The sequence below is a fragment of the Pan troglodytes genome, chromosome 23 (assembly GCF_028858775.2).
Source record: "Pan troglodytes isolate AG18354 chromosome 23, NHGRI_mPanTro3-v2.0_pri, whole genome shotgun sequence".
In the NCBI taxonomy this organism is placed as follows: Eukaryota; Metazoa; Chordata; class Mammalia; order Primates; family Hominidae; genus Pan; species Pan troglodytes.
The window spans coordinates 36,227,742-36,246,800 of record NC_086016.1 but is presented as its reverse complement, the minus strand read 5'-3'; the positions used below and the strand labels follow the sequence as shown (position 1 = coordinate 36,246,800).

Below are 19,059 nucleotides of genomic sequence, written 5' to 3'. Positions count from 1 at the left end.
GTAATCCCAGCACTTTAGGAGGCTAAGGCAGGTGGATCAGGAGGTCAGGAGATCGAGACCATCCTGGCCAACATGGTGAAACCGTGTCTCTACTAAAATACAAAAAATTAGCTGGGAGTGGCAGTGCGCACCTGTAGTCCCAGCTACTCAGGAGGCTGAGTCGGGGGAATCACTTGACCCTGGGAGGCGGGGGTTGCAGTGAGCCGAGATGGTGCCACTGCACTCCAGTCTGGGTGACAGAGCTAGACTCTGTCTCAAAAAAAAAAACAAAAAGGAGGAGGAGAAAGAAGAAGAGACACACACACACACACACACACACACACACACACGATGGGGTATCTGGAAATACCACACAATTTGGTGTTTGTTGCAGAGTGTACCATGTAAAGCCCTTCTGAATTCCCTCTACAAAATCTTGAGCAAAATTTTCATTGCTCACTAATACTTTGAAAAGAGGATTCTTTCCAGGAGCGATTATAAAGAGGTACTGAGTCCCACTTCAAGGTTAGGGCAAGGCAAAAACAGGATGTTCATGAGGTCTTTACAATAATAATGACAGCAATGTTTTTATCGGGCAGGAAAAAATATGCAAAGTTCTAAATGGATCAACAAACTGTGGCACATCCATACAATAGAACACTACTCAGCTCTAAAAAAAAAAAATTAACAAGCTGCTGATTCAACAGCAACATAGATACATCTTAAATGTATTTTGTCAATTGAAAGAAGTCCAGAACCAAAATACTTCATAGCATTCATATCATATGATTCTATGTATATGATATGATAGGAAAGGCGAAGCTTTAGGAACAGAACACAGATAAGTGGTTGCCAAGGGTTGGGAGAAGGGAAGGGGGTGACTGCATGGAGTCCATATAAGGGATTTTTCAGGGTTGTGGAACGATTCTCTGTGGCCCTGAAGTGGTGGTTACATGAATCTATGTATTTGTCAAAATTCTTACAGAGTCAATTGTACTGTACACAGTTTTTATAAAAAGCGACTAGGATGTCCAGGGAAACCAGGATGGAATCCAGGCTATGAAAAATAAATCTAGGCCAGGCGCAGTGATTCATGCCTGTAATCTCAGCACTTTGGGAGGCTGAGGCAGGCGGATCACCTGAGGTCCAGAGTTCAAGACCAGCCTGGCCAACATGGCAAGACCCTGTCTCTACTAAAAATGCAAAATTAGCCAGGCATGGTGGCAGGTGCCTCTAATCCCAGCTACTACTACGGAGGTTGAGGCATGAGAATCGCTTGAACCCGGGAGGCAGAGGTTGCAGTGAGCTGAGATCATGCCACTGCACTCCAGCGTGGGGGATAGAGTGAGACTCTGTCAAACAAAAAAAAAGAAAAAAAAAGAAATCTAACTGTATTACAAACATACAAATATATCATATAACCTCACCGATGGGAGTAGAAAAAAAGGGAGTTGACCTAATTAACCTTGAAAAATGGTGTGTTAATTGTATACTGGGATTAACAAATAACTAAATAAATTGTAGATAATGGAAACTACATTTTTTACTGTCACAGAAAAGAAGTTAAAAATAAGCAAAGAGGGGAAGCTAGAATAAACCCTTGAGAGTAGGCTGGACTTACTGACTCATCTCCAAGGATTAAATTATGGAGATGAGAAACATCTCTGACTTATGATATTTTGACTTTAGGATGGTGCAAAAGCAATATGAATTCAGTAGAAACTGTATTTCGAGTACCCATACAGTCATTCTGTTTTTCACTTTCACTATTCAATAAATTACACGATTTCATGAGATATTTAATTCTTTGTTATAAAGCTGGCTTTGTGTTAGATGATTTTGTCCAACTGTGGGCTAACATAAGTGTTTTGTGCATGTTTGAAGCAGGTTAGGCTAAGCTATGATCTTTGGTAGGTTTGGTGTATTAAACACATTTTCAATTTATAGCATTTTTAATTTACAATGGGTTTATTAGGATGTAACCCCTCATAAGTCAAGGAGTATCTGTACTACCCTTAAAGTAGATAAAACTGGCAGATACCACCTTAACCAAGGGATTAAGGTTAACACCAGCAGTGCTAAGTCATGTGGAGTTCATGGACCCTCTACATGAAGCAATAAGAAACACGCTTTACATCAGTAGTTTTCTTCCTTATAGGATTATATCTTATACTCCCAGTTTCATAATGAGAAAAACATCAGAAAAACTAATACTGAGGAATATTTTATAAAATATCTGATCAGTTCTCCTTAAAACTGTCAAAGTCATGAAAGAAGAAATGAATGAGAAACTGTCACAGATTGGAGAAGATTAAGGAAACATGATAACTGAATGCAATATGATATCCTGGATTGGATTCTGGAACATACAAAAGTATATCAGTGGAAAAACAAGGGCAATCTGAAGTCTGTTGTTTAACAGCAAAGTACCAATGTTAATATCTTAGGTTTAACCAATGTGCCATAATTATGCAAGACGCTAACATCCGGGGAAGCTGGGTGAAGGATACATGGGAACTTTCTATACTATCCTTATAACTTTTCTGATAGTAAAAAATTATCCAAAATATTGGCATGGCCTGGGAGTAGATTATGTAATCTCTGCCCACATGCTGTTGGCGAGAACCCAGTCATGTATCTCTAACCTACCTGCAGGATAGCTGGGAACTATACTCTGCCTGCATGCACGAGAAGATGAATATTAAACAAGATTTTGTGAATATTTAGCATTGTCTCTACCACCATAGAAGTACAAGCTAGAGAGAATGGGCAAGAAAAAGTTTACCACCACAAATTCAAGCAGCATTTTTTCCCCAAATGAAATGCGTTTGACCCTAGCCTTTAGCCATCCACAGAACAGCCAGAAACATTTTGGGAATACAATCGGGACTTAGCCACAGCTATGGTGTTGGGAAGAGAGTCTGTACAGCAGTGATGGGAACTAATGCTTTGAGAACCTAAACAGCTTTGTACTTTAAATATATTGTCCCATTTTATTCTCACAACTACCTGCCAGTTTCAGAAATGTGGAATCTGACAATTAGAGAGATTTGGGGTTTTTTGCCATATGGACTTACTGAAAATCAAGTTATGGATGTTTGATTAAAAAAAAAAAAACTCTACTGGGTCTCCGCCATGGCCTAAATTGTATGTTGAAGCCCTAACTCCCAATACCTCAGCATGTGACTATATTTGGAGACACAGTCTTTAAAGAGATAATTAAGTAAAGTGAGGTCATGAGAGTGGGCCCTTATCTAATACTACTGCTGTCTTTGTAAGATGAAGAAATTTGAACACAGACATGCACAGAGAAAAGACAAGGTGAAGATTCAGACAGAAGACAGCCATCTGCAAGCTAGGAAGAGACAGGTCTTGAAAGAAACCAACCCTACTGACACCTTGATCTCACACTTCCAGCCTCCAGAACTATGAGAAAATAAATTTTTGTTGTTTAGTCTCCCTAGGCTATGGTACTTCATTATGGAAGTGCTCGCAAACTAATATAGTCTCTCTGAAGTTGTTCCCCGGGCCATTGAGCTCCATGGGAAAGAGTGGAGAGTGAGTTTCTATTCTCAGCTGGCCTTCTCCAAATGGAGAATGCAACTTCAGTGAAGCAAGGTGCTACTCTCACCCACTTCACCCCATAAAAGAGCAGAAGCTTCATCCTGCCCATCCCCACTGCTGACCCCAATCGCCATACCAGAGAGGCAGTGTGATCACCTAGGACAAGCCCAGGCTGTTCCACTTAGGATCTGGGCCACCACAATGAAAAAAATCGGCAATATCTACCCAAGAAGGTGCTTGTTAGGCTAAGGTGGCGTAATGTTTGTGAAAGCACTAAATACCATTCCGGGACACACTCAGTCAAAACATGCTCATAGCATTCCCATCACCACAACTGGGGGACTCAGGGTTATTCTCTCGTGAGTTTGTAGTCAAAAGTCAAAGTTTGCCAATCAGTTACACTTGGGTGGAGATTTTTAGGCCATCATTAGGTGACCTTGGCTAAATCAGCTCTCTGAACTCTGCTCATCTGTTAAACGAGAACAATGGCAGTGGCTCCCTTCCGAGGACTCTTCCCAGGTCCCAAAGAAATCAGAAGTATAAAGATCTCAGCACAGAGGTTGGCCTAGCATAAGCGTTCATCAACAAGCGTGCTAGAATTTTTGGTTTGGTTTTCAAATGTCTCTTCTTCCACTCCCCCATAATGCATTGGCACAAGCACCAGCTCACCTGGACTCATCCATAGAGGGGACGTCTTAATCACCAGACGGGTGGGTCTGAGGAAGCAGAGCTTGCAGCCTCATCACGTTATGACAACTCATGGAGAACACGATGTGACCCTGGACTGTGGTTTTAAAATGGTGTTTTCATGTCTTCTGGGGAACGGCTACCTCCTTACAATCTATTTTTTTCCCCCCAGGCTGGAGTGCAATGGTATGATCTCGGCTCACTGCAACCTCCGCCTCCTGGGTTCAAGCGATTCTCCTGCCTCAGCCTCCCGAGTAGCTGGGATTACAGGCGCCCGCCTGGCTAATTTTTTGTACTTTTAATAGAGACGGGGTTTCACTATGTTGGCCAGGCTAGTCTCGAATACCTGACCTCAGGTGATCCACCTGCCTCAGCCTCCCAAAGTGCTACGATTACAGGCGTGAGCCACCACACCCGGCCCACAAATCTTTATTTTAGAGATGACTCTACTTAAAAGGGCAAAAAATGTTTGGGGAAGGAAGATTATATCCTTGTTCTCAGACATCACTCTGGAAAAGGAACAGAAAGTGCTCCCAGCAGGTCAGCATCAATACAATTCTATATTTAATACTGTGGTTTGCTTTTGTGAATTCCCTTTTAGCTGGTCATTAAGATCATAATTGCTGATTGGAATCGGTGCACAGGGAGGGATTTACTTGCCGTCTGCTTTTGAATCTTAATTGTAAGGCAGATGGAATGAGTTTGTGTACTGACCTGGGAATGGGCCAGGAGACATCTTCTCAATGGAGTCAAAAACAAACAAACCCAACCCATATGCAGTCAGGCTCAGAACCTGAACAACATGGAAGGCTACAGGGCAGAAAAACTGGACCAACTCTCCTGGGGATGAACTCTGGCTCCAGCAACCAAGGCAATTGGAAGTCTGCATTGGTCACCAGAAAGGACAAAGACTGAACAGGCTCCTCAAATAGATTCGACAAACTTGTACTGAGCCCCTTGCAAGCATCCCAGCCTGGATGCGCCACCACCCATCAACCACATAAGCCTGGAAAAGTTCCTTACTCTCCCCGAGGCTCAGTTTCCTTAGTTGTAGAATGAGAATAATAATGCCTACCTAATAGAATTCCTGTGAGATTTGATGAACTAAACTGGTACATGGTAATTGTTCAGTGTGAATAATAATACTCACAGGTAATATTTAAGTGTTTACTATGTGGCAAGAGTTGTATATGGGATAAATCGTTTAATACTAACAATCTTATAAATAAGTACTATTATTCTTATTTTTAAAAAGAAAGCTGAAAAAGTGGCTTATGCCTGCAATCCCAGCACTTTGGGAGACTGATAGGAGGATCACTTGAGGCCGGGAGTTCAAGACCAGCCTGGGCAACACAGTGAGACCCCCATCTCTATACAAAAAAAAAAAAAAGTTAGCCGAGTATGATGGCATACACCTGTAGTCTCAGCTACTTGAAAGGATGAGGCAGGAGAATTGCTTGAGTTTAAGAGTTCAAGGCTGCAGTGAGCTAGGATCCCATCATCTGACTTAAGCTTGGGTGACAGAGCAAGACCATAACTCTAAAAAAAAAAAAAAAATGAGAGAGAAGAAAAAAATAGAAGGAAGGAAGGAAAAGAAAAAAGAAAAAAGAAAATAAAATGAGGTAAAATTGAGGCTTAAAGAAGTAAAGTAAATTTCTTTGGTCTCAGAGCCAGTAAATATAGGCTAGAACCAGGTTTTCAGCTCAGGTAATTTGATTCCAAAGTTTTAACCCTTAATTACTATGAAATTATGGTTCATAGCAGAAGCAGGATCATCCAGCTTCATTAATAACAAAACCCCAATCTTGGCCGTCAAACATCTTGCAGACTAATGGGGGCATAAGACATGTAAACACACAAGTGACTAAACAATATGCTATACTAGAAAAGAGTCATGAACAAAATGCTGCGAATATACAGAGTGGAGAAGAGCTTACCTGCCTGGTGGAGTTAGGCAACACAGTAGAGGTAACATCTAAGCTGAGGAACTCACCAGGCAGAGAAGAAAGGATGAGAATGTTACAGCAAGAACAAAGTCATAAAATCACAGAGGGTCAGGTTTTTGTCAGGGCCATGATGAGAAGCCCTGTGTGCCCTCGACTCCAGAGAGCATTAGAGGGTTCATGAAGGATCTTATGTGTGCTGTGATGGTTAATATTGGGTCTCAACTTGATTGGATTGAAGGATGCAAAGTATTTTTCCTGGGTGTGTATGTGAGGGTGTTGCCAAAGGAGATTAACATATGAATCAGTGGACTGGGAGAGGCAGACCCACCCTTAATCTGGGTTGGCACCATCTAATCAGCAGCCAGTGGGGCTAGAATAAAGCAGGAAGAAGAAAGAGAAAAGAGCAGACTTGCTGAGTCTTCCAGCCTTCATCTTTCTCCCGTGCTGGATGCTTCCTGCCCTCGAACATCAGACTCCAAGTTCTTCAGCTTTTGGACTCTTGGACTTACACCAGTGGTTTGCCGGGGACTCTTGAGCCTTTGGCCACAGACTGAAGGCTGCACTGTCAGCTTCCCTACTTTTGAGGTTTTGAGTCTCAGACTGATCCACCACTGGTTTCCTTGCTCCTCAGCTTGCAGATGGCCTATTGTGGGACTTTACCTTGTGATCCTGTCAGTCAATTCTCCTTAATAAACTCCCTTTCATATATACATATATCCTATTAGTTCTGTCCCTCTAGAGAATCCTAATACATGCGGCAAGTGATGGGTGTATCTTGCAGAAACTAACGGGTTATGGCAGATTAAGCAGGACAATACACTTATCAAATGAGTGTTTTTTAGGAAAACTCCTCTAGCAGCAGTTTGGTATAGTGGAGACAGTCATTGAAAAGGTGAAAAAGACTAAAAATTAGATTCAAAGCTGGTGAGTGACGGATACTTTGGGACTATGGAGTCAGCAAACTGTAGCTTATACGCCAGGCAGGATGGGCTCTCTGGCCCAAGAATGAAGCACATGTCCCCAGCATGGGAAATTCTGTCTGCCTAGAGGTCAGATACAATGATGGAGGAGGCCTTCAGATGATAAATGAAAGAAGGAAAGAATGCCCAAATCAAACCTTTTACCTGATGAAAACAAACATGCATTCAGACATTCTGCATATTGTTTTTTTGTTTTTTTGTGTTTTTTTTGAGATGAAATTTCACTCTTGTTGCCCAGGCTGGAGTGCAATGGCACCATCTCGGCTCACTGCAAGCTCCACCTCCCAGGTCCAAGCGATTCTTCTGTCTCAGCCTCCCGAGTAGCTGGGATTACAGGCATGCGCCACCAAGCCCGGCTAATTTTTGTATGTTTTAATAGAGATTGGGTTTCACCATGTTGGTCAGGCTGGTCTCAAACTCCCGACCTCAGGTGATCCACCCACCTTGACCTCCCAAAGTGCTGGGATTACAAGCATGAGCCACTGTGCCCGGCCCATTTTGTAGATTCTTGTTAAGCAGTTAGTGAAACTGTAGGCACTAGGTGGAGGTATAGAACAAATTGTCATAGCTTCTGCCCCCAAGGAGCACACCATCAGTGTGTATAAAGAACATTGAGAGCCTGAGGTTCTGAGGGGCCACTTGGGAAAGCAGAGATGCCCAGTGGGATAACACACTCCAAGAGCAACACACAGCGACTTGATGAAACAGGATTCAATAAATGACAGCCAGGACATCAGAAAGTATTCCTTTCCCTTCAAAATGAAAAGCATACAGACTCTACAGACCAAAACCTGGTGAGCAAGTCACAATGGAGAATAGCACTTTTTATAACAATATTATAAGAAGATAAAATGGCTTTGCACCATATGAGGAACACGGGATTTGGAGTTTTGCCAACCTAGGTTACACCTCAGACTCTTTCACTGACTCTCAGACTGACCTTGGATTGGTTACTTCATCTTTCACCTGCCTCCATAATCTCTTGGCTTGGGAGATGTGGACAATAATACCTCCCACCTGGGTTTGTGGTGAGGGATACGTGAGGAGACATTGTAAAATCTCCATTAGAGGGACTGGAATGCAGCAGGTGAATGTTGGCATCTCTGAGGCCACCCAATAAATATGCTTTTCCTCCCTGCCCAGATTTCTAAACAAGGAGGGAAATAAAACACAAGAGTAGAAATAGAGGTCAAATATTAACTTTATTGCTGACTATCTGGTTATCTATTGCTATATGACAAACCACTATAAACTTGAGTGGCTTTTAAAAATATATATTTATTTTGCCCGTAAAGCTGCCATTTGGACAGGCCCAGATGGTGGCTGGGGACAGGTTAGTGCTGCTCTACTCTGCATCATTTACAGCAGCTCAAAGTTTGAGAGCTAGAATCATCTGTTCACATACCTGGCAGTTGATGTTGCTGTCAGCTGGGACCTATGGCCAGGACACTGATACCTGTTGTCTCCATATGCTGGCCGGGGTCAAGAGCAAACACCCCCAGAGGACAAAGTAGAAGGCATATTGTCTTTTATGACTTAGCCTTGGAAGTCACGTGGCATCATTTCTGCTATTTTCATAGTCCTACCCAGATTTAATGGAAAGGAACACAGACTTCCCACCTCTTGTTGGAGGAGTCTCAGTATCACATTTTAGGGGCACATGTGGGATGAGATATAGATGGGTGTAGCCATATTGGGAAAATGCCATCTGTCCCGTTGATGGAAGCTAACCAGTCAGGCTAAGTTACAGAGGAGAGTTTAATGAAGTGACTATTTCCAAGGGTGTGGGAAAGGTTTAGGAAAAGCAACCAGACCCAGTTACATTAGAAGCTGTTACTATGCCTGCGAGGGAAGGGACCAGGGGAGGGAGTGGTTACCTGATAGAGCCACAGACTCCACTTAAGAGACTCAGCCGACCAATGGTGACAGGCAGAGAGACAGAGAGCTGAGGGAATAAATACCCTGACCTTACTCTCCTCCTGCCTTTTAATCTCCTTCCAGAATTCCCCAGTCTGAAACCAGAGGGCAAAGTAGTCTGTTGATGCAGGATGTAGTTTGGAATGCAACAAGAATAGAAAAGGGTAGGAAATGAACCTGAAGGGGCAAACAAAAGTCATCTGGCACAAAACCCACATTGGGAGATCTGGGTTCAGGTGGGATTGTTAAATGGATCAATTATCTTCTAACCTCCCAATCCAGAACTAGGACCAGCACATCAGCAGGATGTTTGCGTCTGAGGAGCAGAGGCATTTACCCAGGCATTTGTCTTCTATTGATCATGTGGAGGAGGAAGGAGAGAGAGATCAAATTAGTCCCCTTTGCTACATTCATCTAAGCAGAAATGTGGTCCCCAACCGGATCATTCACTCCATCACTCTGGAGGTAGGAGGTGTAAAAGGTCTGGAGGTGCTGTTGAAAGTCCCCATCAAGAAAACAGTGGTAGAAAAAGGACTCCCCTGAGCAGGGTTCAGTCACCTCTTGCTTTTGTCTACCTGCCCCCTGCCTTTCATGGAAAAGGAAACAGTGACACCAAGGCCCTGTGAGAGGAGTACAGAGACAGATTTTTTCTGTATTAAGCCAGCAGCATAATCTATCCATTTCAGATACATCAAACAGACCAATTTAAAACAAAAGACTTTTCACTGGATTTCTGCATTTCCCATGTACACAAATAACACGAAAGGGGCCAGCAATGCCTGGGCATCTCAGTCTTACTCATTCCACAGCCTGACATTCTTTGGGGCAACTTTTCATATAAATAGCCAGGGATGAACAAGAAGCAAATGCTTTGTGCAAACACCAATAATTCACATTTTAAGCTCTTATATATTGACATGTTCAGGCTATAATCTCTCTCTCTCTCTGTCTCTCTGTCTCTCTCTACCTGTCCTTCTTTGAGGGAAGGCGAAGACGTTAAGAGAGCAATTTCAATAACAGAGAGCTGATGAGGAGGAAGGGTGGCATTGGAGATACCAGCATGATGGTGGCCTCCTCTGGAACCCACCCCAGACCTCCCAGGCATGGTCGACTTCCTCCTGCTGTGCTCTCCCCACACGATGACCTCCACAACTTATACACAGCGTTTCTCTGTGCATGTGTTCACTCTTCCACCCTTCTTAAGGGTAGAGGCAGCTCCTTATTGGTAGAGGTAATGTCCTCCTCACTTCCACATAGCTCAGTATACAGCTCATTCAGTGTGAGGCATTTAACAATATGGAGTGGGGTCAAGTGGAGTGAACATACCAGCTATGGAAAAAGCTATTTTTTGTACATATCTTCCATAGGAGATATTGTAACACTCTTCCCTTTCTCCACTTGTAATGCTCAAAGAAATGATACATGTAAAATTGCTGTACAAACTGTAGTTCCTGTAATGCACCACACTAGTCTAAGTGCTGAGAGGAACAGCAGTCAACTCTCAGGAAGACGGCACAATATTAAGAGAAACACTGCCTCGCTTCAATCCTAGCTCCACCTATTACTAGCTGTGTGATTTTGATCAAGTCACTTGCCCTCTCTGTGCCTTGGTTTTATCATTTGTAAAATTGGAAGTACTGTATACTGTGCTCTATCTCATACAGTAGCTTGAGAATTAAATTAGAATCAAATATATATCTTGGAACAGTGCCTGGCATTACCAAGCACTATATTAACATTAGCTACTACAGATAAGCATTCTTATTTTCATTATTGTTAATAACCTGTACCTGGCTACCGTCACAATCGCCTACAGCATTGCAAGTGAAATAAATCTTAGATGTCCTGCATTCCAACCTCCTGCCACTGCACCCTTGATGAGTAAGTGGCCAGACACAGAAGGAATTAACCTTTCTCAAATACCTATTCTATGCCAAGACACATGCTAGGTGCTTTCTATACATCCTTACACTTTTGGCTCAATGAGGTGGATATTACTGTTCTTCTATTTTACAGATGTGGGAAGCAAAGTGTAAAGGGAAACTTGCCCCCAGCCACAAAGCTAAGAAATGGTGGAGTTTGGATTCCAGCTGAGACCTCCATAGCCTCAAATCTTAACGAGCATTTTGTTAGCTGCCATCTTGCTTGGTGCTCCACTGGTTGCCTGCAAGCTAGCCTTCTCTCTCCACCCAGACTTGCACATCTGCCACTCACTCCTGCTCATTCCTGTCTACCGACTCTCATTTAATAAGTCTAAAAATACTTTAACTGTTTCATATCTTCGTAATTTTCTGAACACCACTACATGTCAGCCACTAGCATGTGTGCAGTGAGTACAAAAATGAATAATACTTAATCCCTGCCCACCAAGTCTAAGGAACTCTGTGTTTCTCATGCTAGGTAACTATTAGGATGTGTCACTGATTGAGATAGAGGAAGAGATTGAGAACCACAGCAAATGCCTTAGACTGAGTTCCCCTTGGAAAGCAAACCCTGAGTCAAGGACTTGTGTGCAGGCAGTTTGTTTTGGAAAGTGATCCTGGGAGCAGAATGGGAGGCTGTAGATAATGAAACACAGAACAAGGGCATGATGTGTGATATCGAGTTGGTTGCCACAGCGGACAACTGGGGCACAATTCCCCTGGGACCTTCAGAGGAGAACTGGAGAATGCATCTCAGAATTGTCCACCAACATTTGCTCACCAGCTCATATCCCCTAGGGTTCAAAAGTCTGCCATGCCATGGGGTACTAATTGCCTTGCACTTCCAGGTAGCACATGTTTGAATGCCAGGCACATTTGCCACAAGCATCCTACAATCCCATGCCACAAATCTAGAGATGCCCCAGGGCAGAAAACATGGTACGGTGCATTCACTGGGCAGTCAGTGCAGGAATGAGGACCAGCAACATCAGTGTCACCTGAGAACTTGTGAGAAATGCAAATTCTCATGCCTCACCCAAGACCTACTGAGTCAGACACCCTGGGGCTCAGCAGTCTGTCTTTTTGTTTTGCTTTGTTTTTGTTTTTGTTTTTGTTTTGAGTCTCACTCTGTGGCCCAGGCTGGAGCGTAGTGGCGTGATCTCGGCTCACTGCAACCTCCACCTCCCAGGTTCAAGTGATTCTCCTGCCTCAGCCTCCCAAGCAGGTGGGACTATAGGTGCCCACCACCAAGCCTGGCTAATGTTTTTGTATTTTTAGTAGACACGGGGTTTCACTGCATTAGCCGGGATGGTCTCCATCTCCTGACCTCATGATCTGCCTGCCTCGGCCTCCCAAAGTGATTGGATTACAGGCGTGAGCCACTGCGCCAGGCCAGCAGTCTTTTAACAAGCCCTCCAGGTGATTCTCATACATACTCAAATTTGAGAACCCTAGCCTATGTATTGTGGAAGAGGACACATAGGTGGCTAATATGGTTAACTACTCTTTATCCAGAATTCCAGCAACAGAAAGCTCAAATAACTTTAAGTTAAAAGGTAATCTCAGGGTTGCCTTCAACTCTTCCCTTTTTCTCAATTCCCATGTTCAACACAGCCCCTCCCATTCCTAAATCTATTGTCTGTTTCTACTTTCACACAACAGAGACTTCATGGCCCACACACCTAAAATATTTACTATGTAGCCATTTAAGAACTTTGCCAACCCCTAAAATAGAGTCCAGAAATTGATGTGCACAAATACGGTCATCTGGTTTTTGACAAAATGTGAGTAGATTTATGTGGATTTCTTCAATTCCAGTTTCAAGGGCAATGCAAATAATAGTCTTTTCAACAAATGGAACTGGAACAATTAAGTATCCATATGTAAGAAAATAAACATTGAACTATATCTTTTACCTTATAAAAGGTTAACTCAGAATAGATTATATACATAAATATATATATGAAAAACATAATCATATAAAGCCCCAAAGAAACACTGTAGCAAACCATCTTGGACTTTGGTTAGGCAAAACATTTTTAGACACGATAGCAAAAGCATGATCCATAAAATAATAAATTGAAAAATTATACTACATTAAAACTAAAAATTTTTGATCCATTGAAGGCAGTGTTAAGAAATGAAATAATAAGCTGGAGATCAGGAGAAAATATTTGCAAATCACGTATCATACAAAAAAAGTATTTAGAATATATTAAAAAACTCTTAAAAACTCACCAAGAGGAAAAAACCCAATTTATGAAAATGAGCAAAAGATTTGAACAAACACTTTGTCAAAGAAGATATTTAGATGGCAAATAAGCACATGAAAAAATGCTTAACAGCATTGGTCATTAGCAAAATGCAAATTAAAATCATGAGACACACCTACACATTTTGTAGTTTACTTTTGTAAGACCATGAGATTATCCCTACTTATTAACCTGTCGCCCAGGTTTTGAAGATTTTTCACATTCATTTGTTTATACTAGTTTAAGAGACAAAGTCAATGTCCACGAGAACGGCTAACATAAAACATTTTTTAAAAATTTAACACTACTAAGCACTGGTGGGGATGTGAGACAATTGGATATTTTGTGCATCGCTCATAGGAATGAAAAATAATATAACCACTCAGGAAAACATTTTGGCAATTTCTTATAAAGTTGTAAACATATACCACCTCACCAAGAAATCACGCTCTTAATATTTACCCTAGAGAAATGAAAATATGTTGAGCCAAAAACCTGTACATGCATATTTATCGCAGCTTCCTTCAAAATTGCCCAAAACTGGAGACAACAAAAATGTCCTTCACAAAAGAATGACTGAACAAACTGTGGTCCATCCACACAACAGAACACTAACCAGAACTTAAAAAAAAAAAAACAGTTGCAGTCACAATATTAGATGAATCTCAAAGGCGTTATACTAAGTGAAATAAGCCAATCTGAAAAGATTCCACATTATAAGATTCCATTTATACAACTTTCTGGAAAAAAACAAATTATAGTGGTAATCAAAAACAAGGGGTCAGGGAAGGGTGGGACTATGAAGGAACACCATAAGAGAGAATTTTGAGATGATGAGGCAGTTCTGTGTCACAATTGTGAAGGTGGCTGTACAAATCTATGTATGTGTTAAAACTCATCAACTGAACAGCAAAATAAAATGAGTTTTACTGTATACATATTAATATTTAAAACAAGGAAAAAAAGGAGTAGAAAGCCTGGGAGAAATACTTAATGTAGATGATGGGTTGATGGGTACAGCAAACCACCATGCCATGTGTATACCTATGTAACAAACCTCACGTTCTGCACATGTATCCCAGAACTTAAAGTATAATTTAAAAAAAAAAATGAAGACCCAAAGATATGGAGGAAATTGTCCATTTTTATGCTTAGCTTCAATAACGAATGAATAGCCCTGTAGAAATACGACTGGACAAAAAGGCTATGATCTAATGCAGTAGACTGAGTTGGGGAACCCAGAAAGGCCTGTCTGTCCAGATTCTCCTTGGCTTTGCTGACCATGAATTGCATCTTTCTGGCTATAGGGCAGGGCCTTCCCTGGAATGGGGGTCTTATTTCCTACAATCAAACAAGTAGATCAGATAATTTATGACTAGTTTTTGCATAGAAAGGAGGAGGAAAAATTAGAGTAATAATTTTCTATTATATGGCTGGCTTTGGAGAAAAGGGGTTCTGGTTTCTATGACCTGCCTTGGGAAAGAGAGATTCTACTTTCTATGACTGGCCTCAGGGGAAAATGAGATTGAGAACTGGAAAACAGGAGAAGGTCAGAGAAGAATTTTGCTTCTCATGCCTTCATTTTGGGGGTGCCTTCATTTCTGAGCCCCAACATCCCAATCTTACAGATGAGGAGACTGAGGCATAGAAAGGTCATAAAATTCATCCAAGGTCACCAGAGGTAGTAGATGGCAGGGGTGGGCATTGAACCCAAAGGGTTTGACTCCAGAGTCTGTTCTTAATCACGTACTAGACTTCAGTGCCAAACATATATCGTAAAATTGCAATTCTGAAGTTTATTCTTTAAAAAACCTTAACTTTATTCTCATTTCATAAGGGTAATATCCAAAGGCAGCACACATTACTATTTTTAACCTTCGGATTTAAAATAAAAGTCTTCGTCATGTTTCTTCTTAGTGATTTGGTTGTTCTGTGAGATAAGCAAGTAGATCCTCGCTTCCATTGGCTGTATGCAATATCTCAATAAATGAAGTCAAATTGAAAAAAAAAAAGAGTAGAATGTAGGCTCTGGGATCTCTTTGCCTATATTTTGTTCCCCCGCAACATTAACTGGCCGTGTGATCTTGAGCAAGTCACTCAAACCCCTCTTTGCCTCCCTTCCCCAATTTGTAAAATAGGGATAATATTTTCAACTTCATAGAGTTTTTGTGAGGATTCATTGAGAAAATCCACATAAAGCACCCAGACAGAGCTTGGCATTTAAAATAAATGTAATAATAATAAATGTTTACTGTCATTATTTAATCCAGCTGCTACATTGAATGGATTTGATTTTGTTGTCCAAAAACTTACCTCTTCGGTGAGTTTCCAAGATAATTTACACTTAATTCTGAATATCCTATTTCTCATAGCAACTTTTTCATCTGAACCAGATTCAGAAGGATTTTATATATTTTGTAGTTTACCCTTGTAAGACCATGAGATTATCCCTACATATTAACCTGTCACCCAGGTTTTGAAGATTTTTCAGATTCATTTGTTTAAAATAGTTTAAAAGACAAAGTCAATGCCCAAAATTGGAGTCCAGAAATGGAGTGGTTTCATCTGTTCCAACACTGCACAGTTTGAGTTCTTTCCATCTAGTCTTGAATGCCATCACTTTGATGGAGTGAATTGTAATTCTTGACACACAACAACCAATGCCTCACATGCTATTCCTTAACCATGGAATTTACTCAGTTATTCTTTTCTTTCCAGTCCTGTGGTTCTTGAAATAATTCCTCTTTTATATTGCTATTATCCCTCTGTCCACGGCCTCCCACCACACCTATCACTCTCAAGTAACAAGATGATGGCCTTTGATATGCCATCAAAGTCTTCAGAAGACCCAGCATCTTCATTCCCCTTCACAAATCATCATTAGCTTTCTTGAGCACATTTTTTCACAGGAGATAATTGTTGTGACATGTCCTCAATTCCTTTCTAATGAAAATAGAGCATAACCCAAGGCTTTTGCAAATCTGAACAAAAGAATTTCATCCCAGTCACACATAACACAGTCATAGCCAGCTGTCAGTTCAATGGCTTAACAAATGCAGATTGAACATCATTTGTGTCACGCATGATAGGTACAAACATGGCTAAGACACAGCCCCAGTGGAGCCACAGGGATTCTCATCTACTGGTAAGAGTGTAAATTGGAACAAAACTTGAGAAAACAGCTTGCCACTATTATTGATGCTGAAGATATATGCTTTGACCCAGCAACTCCACTGGGTCAGTATTTATTCCAGGGAAATCCAGCTCATGCAGTCCCAGAGAAATGTATAAAAATGTCACAGAAGCATTGTTCATAACAGCCCCAAACTAGAAACAACCCAAATGCCCATCAACATGTGAATGCATAAATCCATTGTTATATATTTTTTTCAGTGGAATACAAAGGTGATCATCAATTAATGGCAGCTGCAGACAACATCGGTGAATCTCATGAACAATGATGAAAAGAGCCCAGACACAAAAGATTACATAAAGTATGATTTAATTTATATAAAGTTCAAAAAGATATAACTAAATCACACTATGGTATGGTACAGGCAGTAAATAAAAGGTAAGTCAGGAAATAGTTACCATAAAATCAGAAGATAATGGTTACTTCTAGCAGAAAGGGAGTGAGTTGTCATGGAGGCTTCAGGACTACCATTCATATTTTCTTTCTTAACCTGCGGGGTTGCTTCGCAGTTATCAATTTATACTCATGCAACAATATATTTACACTATGTGTACTTTTCTTATATATATTATATATAATAATTAAAATGTTTTTAAAGAGGTAAATTTGAAAGAAAAAAAAGATGAAAACAACACACTCCCCCTTTCTCCTTCAACTGAACGCAGAATTCATGGAGCAGCTAAAGATTCTGAAAAGTAAATCACAGCAGGTGGATTGGAGAAGACGGGAATTTATGCCACCAAACCAAGGTGAGTCTACCATTGCTTTTCCTCCAGTATCCCCCCACCTGAATGCAATACAGGTTGAAATTGAGAAGTGAGCATGTGTGTGAACAGACTGAGCTCCAAAAGAGACCTTCTAGTTCCGGCTCCAAGCACAGGAAAGAGAACTGCTCACACTCAGAGGGAGTGTGGAGATCTCCATTTCTTCCTTCTCTCTGTTTGCTCATACCCAGTCCACAAACCATCCTGTAATGTTGGTAACAGAGGCCTCTACAGAAGGTCACAGGAGCCAACATTCTGAGGGAGGGGACCTATGACTCAAGAGATGAGGCAAACACTGATTGTTTTTAAAAAATTAGAATCCTTCTAGAGTTACAGAAAAGTTATAGTTTCTAAATATTCCACATCCAGTGTCCCTACTATTAAGAGTCTTACATTAGTCTCCTTTCCTTTGTCTTCCTGAAGCTCAACCCTGGATACAGGCACAGCTAAGTGCATGACAGAGTAAGGTAACTAAAGCCCCAACTTTCCAGCTAAAGGAAGAAAAAGCGAGTCTGAGGCAAATGTAAAGTGCCAGAGACATAAAACAGAGGAGCTCAAGGAAGTGACTGCATAAAGTGGTTCATGAATTTCTGTGCTCTTATCCAAGCCGTGCCTGCGTGGATTTCATCCTAATCAGCATACTTAATGAACTCAGAACTGAACTAACATACCACACGCCAGGTTCTTAGACTGACCACTGGGTGGTACAGACATCTGGTGTATTTAAATATCACTACCAAAGATTGAAAACTGAACTGATATTGGAACCACAGTCCACAGAAGAGGGTTTGAAACTTGCTACCTGAAGCTAACCAGATTGATTTCCTGCTGGAAAAAAAAAATTTCTATAGGAGTTAAATAAGGCCCAAAGTTGCATAATATCCTATTCAAAATGTTCAGATCCAGTCCAAAATTATTCAGCATACCAAGAACCAGAAAATGCTTAACTCCCATGGGGAAAGCAATCAACAGATGTCAATGCCCAGATGTCACAGATTTTGGAATTGCCTGACAAAGACTTTAATGTAGTCATTACACAAACGTTCTAACAATTGTAAAAAAGTTTGAAATTAATTTAAAAAAGAAAGCCTCATTAAGAAATAGAAGATATATTAAAAAATCACATAGAAATTGAAAAATATAATAATCGAATTTTTTAAGAAAAACTCACTGGATGGACTCCACTGCAGATTGGAGATGACAGAGGGAGTATTCAGTGAATGTGAAGGCACATCAATAGAAATTATCCAATCTGAAAAACAGAGAGAGAAAAAGATTGGAAAAAAAAATAACAAACAGACCCTCAGATACATGTGGCACTATAGCAAAACAGAATGTATAATATTCATATCATCAGAGTCCAAACAGGAGAAGAGAAAGTGTGATGGTAACAAAATACTTGAAAAAATAAAGGCTTAAAATTTCCCCAAGTGTGGCAAAAGCTAAACCTACCGATTGAAGATGCTCACTAAATCCTAAACAGGACCCATGCAAAGAAATCCACATACAAAGATATATCACACTCAAACTGCTGAAACTGGGCTGGGCACAGTGACTCACACCTATAATCCCAGCACTTTGGGAGGCCGAGGCGGGCAGATCACGAGGTCAGGAGTTCAAGAACAGCCTCACCAACATGGTGAAACCCCGTCTCTACTAAAAATACAAAAATTACCTGGATGTGGTGGCACGCGCCTGTAATCCTAGTTACTCAGGAGGCTGAGGCAGGAGAATCGTTTGAATCCGGGAAGTGGAGGTTGCAGTTAGCTGAGATCACACAACTGCACTCCAGCCTGGGCAACAGAGCAAGACTCCGTCTCAAAAAAAAAAAAAAAAAAACCACAAACAAACAAGA

The 19,059-nt window shown here is 41.1% G+C and overlaps 1 long non-coding RNA gene across 1 annotated transcript in view; it reads right to left on the bottom strand.

The window, feature by feature from the left end:
- The window catches only part of LOC107970346 (uncharacterized), a 30,159-nt gene extending 11,696 nt beyond the window's left edge, over window positions 1-18,463 (bottom strand). The window contains exon 1 of the long non-coding RNA XR_001712879.2: window positions 18,376-18,463. This is a non-coding gene — a long non-coding RNA (uncharacterized LOC107970346). The remainder of the gene's footprint in view (window positions 1-18,375) is intronic.
- Window positions 18,464-19,059: the final 596 nt, after the last annotated feature.